This window comes from Schistocerca piceifrons, chromosome 1 (assembly GCF_021461385.2).
Source record: "Schistocerca piceifrons isolate TAMUIC-IGC-003096 chromosome 1, iqSchPice1.1, whole genome shotgun sequence".
In the NCBI taxonomy this organism is placed as follows: Eukaryota; Metazoa; Arthropoda; class Insecta; order Orthoptera; family Acrididae; genus Schistocerca; species Schistocerca piceifrons.
Genome location: NC_060138.1, coordinates 203,110,109 through 203,120,354, shown reverse-complemented (window position 1 = coordinate 203,120,354; position 10,246 = coordinate 203,110,109). Strand labels below are relative to the sequence as shown.

The window sequence follows — 10,246 nt, the reverse complement described above, 5'->3', positions numbered from 1 at the left end:
TTGCTCCGGACACTGCGAGAGGACTGTACAAGCAATGATCACACGCACGGCACAGCGGACACACCAGGAACCGCGGTGTTAGCCGTCGAATGGCGCTAGCTGCGCAGCAGTTGTGCACCGCCGCCGTCAGTGTCAGCCAGTTTGCCGTGGCATACGGAGCTCCATCGCAGTCTTTAACACTGGTAGCATGCCGCGACAGCGTGGACGTGAACCGTATGTGCAGCTGACGGACTTTGAGCGAGGGCGTATAGTGGGCATGCGGGAGGCCGGGTGGACGTACCGCCGAATTGCTCAACACGTGGGGTGTGAGGTCTCCACAGTACATCGATGTTGTCGCCAGTGGTGGGCGGAAGGTGCACGTGCCCGTCGACCTGAGACCGGACCGCAGCGACGCACGGATGCACGCCAAGACCGTAGGATCCTACGCAGTGCCGTAGGGGACCGCACCGCCACTTCCCAGCAAATTGGAGACACTGTTGCTCCTGGGGTATCGGCGAGGACCACTCGCAACCGTCTCCATGAAGCTGGGCTACGGTCCCGCACACCGTTAGGCCGTCTTCCGCTCACGCCCCAACATTGTGCAGCCGGCCCCAGTGGTGTCGTGACAGGCGTGAATGGAGGGACGAATGGAGACGTGTCGTCTTCAGCGATGAGAGTCGCTTCTGCCTTGGTGCCAATGATGGTCGTATGCGTGTTTGGCGCCGTGCAGGTGAGCACCACAATCAGGACTGCATACGACCGAGGCACACAGGGCCAACACCCGGCATCATGGTGTGGGGAGCGATCTCCTACACTGGCCGTACACCACTGGTGATCGTCGAGGGGACACTGAATAGTGCACGGTACATCCAAACCGTCATCGAACCCATCGTTCTACCATTCCTAGACCGGCAAGGGAACTTGCTGTTCCAACAGGACAATGCACGTCCGCATGTATCCCGTGCCACCCAACGTGCTCTAGAAGGTGTAAGTCAACTACCCTGGCCAGCAAGATCTCCGCATCTGTCCCCCATTGAGCATGTTTGGGACTGGATGAAGCGTCGTCTCACGCGGTCTGCACGTCCAGCATGAACGCTGGTCCAACTGAGGCGCCAGGTGGAAATGGCATGGCAAGCCGTTCCACAGGACTACATCCAACATCTCTATGATCGTCTCCATGGGAGAATAGCAGCCTTCATTGCTGCGAAAGGTGGATATACACTGTACTAGTGCCGACATTGTGCATGCTCTGTTGCCTGTGTCTATGTGCCTGTGGTTCTGTCAGTGTGATCATGTGATGTATCTGACCCCAGGAATGTGTCAATAAAGTTTCCCCTTCCTGGGACAATGAATTCACGGTGTTCTTATTTCAATTTCCAGGAGTGTATTTTAAATGTGCTTGAAGAGTCTTTAAATAATCTCCTTAACGAATTTCGCAGTCGCGTACCACTTTTTCATCGACTAGCCCGATCGCGATAACTGGAAGTAGAGAGCTCAATAATGTGTTACATGTTCATTTATATGTATTAAAAAACCACTGCACCCCTGTATCTTTCTGTCCCGCTTGGTCTTTGCTACTTTGCTTTTTATTACTTTTCATTATATTGCTTCTTAGTAATACTGTGCAGTTATTAAAGTTTCGTATTACTTTCCCCCTTTTAGTTCCTCCAAAATTTTAATTAATATGATGCTAATTGACACGCCTGCCCGCAAAGTACCGTTATACACTGTATCCAACTATGGTTCTGTAGCTCGTAGAGAGTTGAGTAAATGTTGTGAAGCCTAAGGCTGTGTGATACTTAAAACATCTAATTACAGAAAATACATAAATGGCACGATTACGACAAAGAACGTCACACGGTACTGAACACTTCTCATTAAGAAGGTTTGTAGTGAATGTATGTGTACAGCTGTCGTACAGACGAAACGTACAGTGTCCTGTTATGGCGTCCATTGTGAGTATGATCCGTGGAACGAGTAACTAAATACCGGTCTAGTTGCGTTTCCATGTTTCATCGATTATGAGAAACGAGAGGCACACGTCTTTGTCTGAGCGCGCACGACGCCGGCGTCCTCGGCGTCTCCGTGTGGGCGAGTAGTGCGCGCGGCAGCCGCGGCAGCGGCGGCGGCGGCACGGTCGCGCGCCTCGGCCATATAGAGCGGCGCGACGGCGAGCGCGCCGCCAGTTCCGAGGCAAGCGGCGCGGGGCTCGCAGGGAGCCGCAGCGGCCGCGCCACGCGCCACGCACAGCCATGGACGACCAGCGCACACCCAGCGACTGCCTCCGCCGGTACACCTGGTAGGCGGCCGCAGCCCGCTCCTCCTCCTCTGCGTCGCCTGTCCGGCCTTGCCGCTGTCGGTAAGTCGCTAACCCCCTACAGTACATCTGACGCCAGTCTCGTAGCGTCAGTCCCCTACTTTGTATGCCGGCCCGCAAGGCGCTCTCAGCTGGCGGGAGCCTAAGGGACGCGCTATTTTGCGACTGCTCCGAAGACATTTGTTTCATAACAAGTAAGAATGACCAGAAAAAAGCTGAACATCAACCAAGGGGCAAGAAATACTGTGGAAGGAAATAAAAATACCCCAACAACAACAAATTCACAGTAAAATGAGACTTTTAAAAGATTGCACTATTGCTCACGTAAGAATCTTGGCTAATAAAATAAGCAAACCAATTTTTAACTACGATACACCAAAGAAAAATACGATGATTCCTAAATGACGTTAAAATCATTTTGCGCTATTTTGTAACTTAGAAACATTCCAATGACAAGCGATCATTGCGGGTAATTCTTTACCACTGACCACTTTAAAACCTTCAGGCAACGAGAGATGTAGCGTAACTGATTGCTACACATTCTACTGCTCAGAAATACTAGATTTCTGGGCCTTCTTCGAACTTACGGGAGCGCTTACGAGTCTCTCATACGGATGCTACCATCTCTACTGATTTACATCGAAATGCCGAAATGGATCTAAGTAATAAGAGAGAAATCATATATACTGGAAAGAATAGTAGCTATGAAACCATACAAAAATGTACGTACGACTTCTGCATGACACTCACTGTTTAGGTCTGACAAGCCAGTTTTAGGCAATAAATCAATGGCTTGATAAGAAGCATGCCAATGTTCTGACATGTATCAAATGGCAAAAGCATACAAATTGTTCGTTATGGTGTTGGCGAATATGCAAAGCAGTTATAGTTGAAGTAGTATGGCTTTAGTAGCAGTAGCTTAAAATGACAACATATAAGTATTGAACCGATTGTGAAAATAAACCTGTTTTATTTTCTGAGAAAAAGATACGTAATATAGTTTAAAACAAGTTTTACTTCGGAGTTTTGTGAACTTGTATTAATCGAACGATTTTACGTTGCAAAGCACAAATAATACACTTTTTAATAGAGAGTGCTTCTTATAGCGCAGACGCAGCTGTAAGATGAAGAAGCCGCACAACAATTGCTTAATCCAGAATCTTTTATTGTGTACACGACTGGTTTCGGAATACTTAAAGTTCCATCATCCGCTGTAAACTATAATAATGATTTAACAAGATATTTCCATTATCACAGTTCATACGAGATGATAGAACTTAAACTTTCCCAAAACCGGTCGTGTTTGTTAAGCAACTGTTGCGCTGTTTCCTCATTTTATAAATACACGTTTTAATTTTGTCCACAGTTGCAGCTTAACAGTATAACATTATTTCCGCTTGATCACATCTATCACCTCAATCACTACAAAATTCTGGTTGCATTAAAAGTGAAGCCTTTCGGAAGAGCAAACTCCCATCTTCAGTCACTTCACCGTAAGAATCAGAATATCTCTTGGAATAAAGATATCATTAAATTTCTTTTATTTATGAACAGATTTGTAGGTCTTATTCTATGAGGTATTCGGATTTTCGTGGTGGTGTGACTGAAGATAAAATCTTGTTCTCCCGAAACGCAACAGTTTTAATATGACCAAAAGTTTATGGTGGTTGACGTAATTGATGTGGTTAAGCCGAAATATTCTGTTAAACTGTTAAATTAGAAATCTGGATAAAGTCAAACGTGTAATATTTGTGGTTTTAAACTGTGTTGCGACTGCTGTTACTCATGTAATTTAACCTATTGTATTAGGACTGCAGTTACGTTATATGAAATTTTACTGTAATTTGTGCACAGTCAATTAATTGCAACGCTTTTCAGTGTTTACTCTGTGATGTAAGAAGTGTCTATTAACGTTTATGTCTTGTAAATGTCAATATGTCTATTTTCAGCTATTTATTTTCGCGCACAACGGTTATAATTTTTGTAGAATCTAACCTGACTACAAAAGAAAATATTAATGGGAGAATCTGCGACATGCAGTATTTATTCTTGAACACTGAATCCCATAGTCTTTGTGTTAAAAAAGCGTGGCGTGATCCATTTTCTGCACTTGATGAGATGGTTCCCAGAGCATGCCCATAATGTGCTCGGTTTCAACTGCAAAATGGCGACGAGCCCTGGATGAGTATGTCCACCTTTCATGGCGACGCTTTGTTCGAAGATAATAAAATGAAAGAAGTAAACTTTAGCCGTTTCGGGTTGTGAATTATTATTGTTGACTTTCCTTTTTTGGTACCAACTGTAGATATGCAAAAGCAGTGCCATTTATAAAAAAACTTGGTTAATCATGTGGGACATCTTGTCAAACCTTGACGTCACTTCTGCACTTGTTTCATTATTTTCCTTGTAATACTCGCGTCTTTTTGCACTTTCGACGATCTATCCCAAATTTTATATTTATTAATACTTTGCACGCACTCTCACGCCATCCGTCGCCGTTCCCGTGACAGCCATTGTCCGACTCACACTGACTAATGAGGAGAACATGGCAAGTGCCATAATCCGATTTCTCAGAAACTTCGCTCTGTGGAAGAGAAGTCCAAATAAGCGAGGACATGTCTCGGCTTATCCGTAGATACTCGACCGTTTCTGAGAAAGCAGCGGTAAAAGTTTTCGACGTAATTTAGACGCCTTTTATTTGACCATAACGTCAACCGAAATGGTGTCGCAGTGCGGTGTGTCACTTTTGCGCCCCATGTTCGAAACCCGATTATTTTCTATATATGTTTTATTTTAATTTCTTTTTTTCATTTATGTACCCATGTCCGTAGAATATGGCTACATGAATAATTCTTGTGAAGATACGGGGTACAAAGGCATTACGTAAGTTATAAAATTACAACTTTTATTCATAATGAGGTCATACATTTAGTAAATGTTATATGTGAGTACGCTATTTTTAAATTCTCATGTTCTTGTATTTCATTCTGATATCAATTCTTACATTAATTCTTATATCTGATTCTTACGTTTATTCTTCAGGAGGACTTGGTGCATTCCTTTGGTTTATACCGATCGTAGAAACTCGAACACCACGAACATCACGCAGACGCAGATTTGCCACACTCACATTTCTTAGTATGAATCTCACTTGGGAAAGAAATGTCGCAGTCGGAATTCCTTACAACAGTCCAACGTAGGCAACGTAAGGTCGGTGACATTGCTGAAGATTCCACACGTTCGCAATAATTAAGCGGGAAACCACTTTACCGAAAACTTGCGCTTGTAGCTGATAAGGTACACTACCAGAATTTCACCGAAAACAATTTCAAATTTTCTCATTCATTTGTTTCTTCTTCTTCCTTTTTTGCTTTTAAATTTATTGATCAGACACACTACTATTACACGTATCAAGACAAGGGATGTTAGGTCGATTCCACATTCCTAGATTTTCAGAAGGCTTCTGATACCGTTCCTCACAAGCGACTATTAATAAAATTGCGTGCATATGGAGTGCCGTCTCAGTTGTGTGACTGGATTCGTGATTTCCTCTCAGAGAGGTCACAGTTCGTAGTGATGGACGGTAAATCATCGAGTAGAACAGAAGTGATATCTGGCGTTCCGCAAGGTAGTGTCAAAGGCCCTCTGCTGTTCCTGATTTACATAAATAATCTAGGTGATAATCTGAGCAGCCCCCTTAGATTGTTTGCGGATGAAGCTGTAATTTACCGTCTTCTAAAATCATCGGACGATCAATTCCAATTACAAAATGATCTAGAGAGAATTTCTGTATGGTGCGAAAAGTGGCAATTGGTACTAAACAAAGAAAAGTGCGATGTCGTCCACATTGGTACTAAAAGAAATCCGATAAGTTTTGGGTATACGATAAATCGCACAAATCTAAGGACTGTCAATTCGACTAAATACCTAGGAATTACAGTTACGAGTAACTTAAATTGGAAAGACCACATAGATAATATTGTGGGGAAGGCGAAACAAAGACTGCGCTTTGTTGGCAGAACACTTAGAAGATGCGACAAACCCACTAAAGACACAGCCTACATTACACTTCTCCGTCATCTGCTGGAATATTGCTGTTCGGTATGGGAATCTTACCAGGTAGGATTGACGGAGGACATCGAAAAAGTGCAAAGAAGGGCAGCTCGTTTCGTGTTATCGCGCAATAGGGGTGTGAGTGTCACTGATATGATACGCCAGTTGGGGTGGCAGGCACTGAAACAAAGGCGGTTTTGTTTCCGGCGACATCTATTTACGAAATTTCAATCACAAACTTTCTCTTCCGAATGCGAAAATATTTTGTTGACACCCACCTACGTAAAGAGAAATGATCATCATAATAAAATACGATAAATCAGAGCTCAAACGGAAAGATTTAGATGTTCCTTTTTCCAACGCGGCATTCGAGAGTGGAATGGTAGACAAGTTGTATGAAAATGATTCGATTAATCCTCTATCAGGCACTTAAGTGTGAATTGCAGAGTAACCATGTCGATGTAGATGTAGATGTAGATAAAGATAATATTGTTTGAGCATACATTTAAAACATTCGTGTAGTAATCTCCTACAAACATGGGTAGATAAATGAAAAACTAAAATAAAAATAATAATCGGGATTCGAAAACGGGGAGTAAAATTGTGAAGCCGCGACGTTAGCCACTATGCCACCGTTTCGGCTGAACTATGGATTCGCTTTATAATTCATAGAGTACCACGGAAAAGTTGACGGCAGTTTTCTCAGAAGCAGTCCATTATTTGCTGGTAAGCCGAGACATGTGTTCGCTTATTTTGACCGCTGTTCCACTAAGTAAAGTTTCTGGGAAATGGGGCCGTAGCACTTGTTGTGTTCACCTCGTCGGCGTCTCTTTCGCATGGTGTGTGTCTGCGTCGCACTCTGTGATGACGTGAACAGCATGCAGGGGTTGACAGAAACGAAACACGTACCATTCACGTGATCATCTGAGAAGTGCAATACTCTTCTTGATAATTCCTTTTCGTTACAGTACATTTTTTCAAAAGCACTATGGGATTTAACATTTGAGGTCATCAGTCGCCTAGACTTAGAACTACTTAAGCCTAACCAACCTAAGGACATGACACACATCCATGCCCGAGGCAGGATTCGAACCTGTGACCGTAGCAGCAGCGCGGTTCCGGACTGAAGCGCCTAGAACCTCTCGGCCACAACGGCCGGCAGTACATTTGTAATCAAAGAGTAGTCTCAAAGGGGCACTGACATCATTTACATATGCACTGAGGTGACAAAAGTTGCCGGATAGCGATGTACACACATGCAGATGACAGCAGTATCGCGTACTCATCGAATAAAACGGCACTGCATTGGCGGAACTGTCATTTTTACTCAGGCGATTCATGTGAAAAGGTTTCTGACGTGATTAAGGCCGTAAGACGGGAATTAACAGACTCTGTACGAGGAATCGTAATCGGAACTAGACGAATGGGGCATTCCACTTCGGGACTCGTTAGGGAATTCAGTGTTCCGTGACCCACAGTGACTAGAGTGTGCCGAGAATACTACATTTCAGGCATTACCTGATACCACGTTCAACGCTGTGGCCGACGGCCTTCACCTAACGACCGAGAGCAGCGGCGTTTCCGTCGAGTTGTCAGTGGTAATAGACAAGCAACACTACGCGAAATAACCGCAGAAAGCAATGATAGGCGACGAACGTATCCGATAAGACATTATGGTGAAATCTGGCGTCAATCGGCTGTGGCAGTAGACGACCGACGCGAGTGCCTTTGCTAACAACATATCGCCTGCAGACCCTCTCCTCGGCTTGTGACCATGTTATTTGGATTATATGCGACTGGAAAACCATGGACCGGGCAGATGATAACAGATGATGGTAGAGTCTGAATGTTGTGCAGACCCCGCGAAACCATGGGCCCAGGTTGATAACAAGGCAAGCTGATGGTGGCTCCATAATGGTAAAATGTAAGTGTCGTGCGACTAGGGCCTCCCGTCGGGTAGACCATTCGCCAGGTACAAGTTGACGCTACTTCGGCGACTTGCGCGTCGATGGGGATGAAACGATGATGAGTAGGACAATACAACACCCAGTCCCTGAGCGGAGAAAATCTCAAACCCAGCCGGGAATCGAACCCAGCCCTTACGGATTGACATTCTGTCGCGCTGACCAATCAGCTACCGGGGGCGGACTCCATAATGGTGTGGGCTGTGTTTACATGGAATAGACTGGGTCCTCTGGTCCAACTGGCCGGATCATTGATTCGAAATCATTATGTTCGGCTACTTGGAGACCATTTTCAGGCATTCAACGTTTTTGGAGTGCCACACTTATTCGCGATTGGTTCGAAAATGTTCTCGAAAATTCGAGTGAATGATTTAGCCACCCAGATCGCCCGACATGAATCCTATCGAATATTTACGGCCGCGTGGGTTTAGCCGAGCGGTCCAAGGCGCTGCAAAAAAATGGTTCAAATGGCTCTGAGCACTATGGGACTTAACATCTGTGGTCATCAGTCCCCTAGAACTTAGAACTACTTAAACCTAACTAACCTACGGACATCACACACATCCATGCCCGAGGCAGGATTCGAACCTGCGACCGAAGCAGTCTCGCGGTTCCGGACTGCGCGCCTAGAACCGCGAGACCACCGCGGCCGGCCAAGGCGCTGCAGTCATGGACTGTGCGCCTGGTCCCGGCGGAGGTTCGAGTCCTCCCTCGGGTATGGGTTGGTGTGTTTGTCCTTATGATAATTTAGGTTAAGTAGTGTGTAAGCTTAGGGACTGATGACCTTAGCAGTTAAGTCCCATAAGATTTCACACACATTTGAACATTTTTGAATATTTATGGGACATAATAGAGAGGTCAATCCGTACACAAAATCCTGTACCGGCAACGCTTTCGCTGTTATGGACGGCGATAGAGGCAGCATTGCTCAATATTTCTGCGGAGGACTTGCGACGACTTGTTGAGTCTACGCCGAGTTGGTGCACAATGCCGGGCGAAAGGAGGTCCGACACAACATTAGGAGCTATCCCATGATTTTCGTCACCTGAGTGTAAAGAATAGTAGTCATCCGCACTGATCATCTTTGCATTGATAAAACTGTATTGTGACATCTGACGCCTCTGAGAGCATGTGCATACAACACCCTCAGTGGCATTGTAGCGAGAAGGAAGTACTTCTCTGGGCGGTATCACTAACCTGATGTCTTGCTGCTTCGGTAAGTCCCTCGTAGCACAATAGTAGCGCTCAGTCGCCAGGTTCCATGTAGGTGGTTATCTTGCTGAATTGGAGTGCTTAGGGATGCCTGTTGTTAATGGTCAACAACGTTTATACTATACTTGTTTTAATACAGCTTTGTCACATAGGTCACAGAATCAGCATTTGCAACATGGAGGCTCTGGACTACTCCGTTACATTCGACCCTTTACATATATTAACACAGTTTTCTGACTTTACTTAATGATAGACGCTGCCCATGACACGTGGCGTTCTAATAACTAATAACTTCACTTTCTAGCTTGTTTAACTGCTGAAATATGTACTCGCGACCGTTCTTTTAGATCCGCCCCGGTTACTCGACCGTGCGTTTTGAGTGGATCCTCGCGACTAACTCGCCCTGTCTTCCCGAAGAACAAGAGAGACCCTCTCCTCTTTCTCCCTCAGCCAATAAGGACACTTCTCTCGTTTCCTACACACACACACACACACACACACACACACACACACACACACACACAAACACACAAACACACACACACACACACACACACACACACACACACACACACACATATATATATATATATATATATATATATATATATATATATATATATATATATATATATATACACACTCCTGGAAATTGAAATAAGAACACCGTGAATTCATTGTCCCAGGAAGGGGAAACTTTATTGACACATTCCTGGGGTCA

The 10,246-nt window shown here is 44.8% G+C and overlaps 1 protein-coding gene across 1 annotated transcript in view; it reads left to right on the top strand.

Moving 5' to 3' along the window:
- Positions 1 to 2,178: 2,178 nt before the first annotated feature.
- Positions 2,179 to 10,246, top strand: part of LOC124793741 (synaptic vesicular amine transporter) — a 781,226-nt gene continuing 773,158 nt past the window's right edge. Inside the window, exon 1 of the mRNA XM_047258044.1 lies at positions 2,179 to 2,338. The gene's annotated coding sequence lies outside the window, so the exon portion shown is untranslated. The remainder of the gene's footprint in view (positions 2,339 to 10,246) is intronic.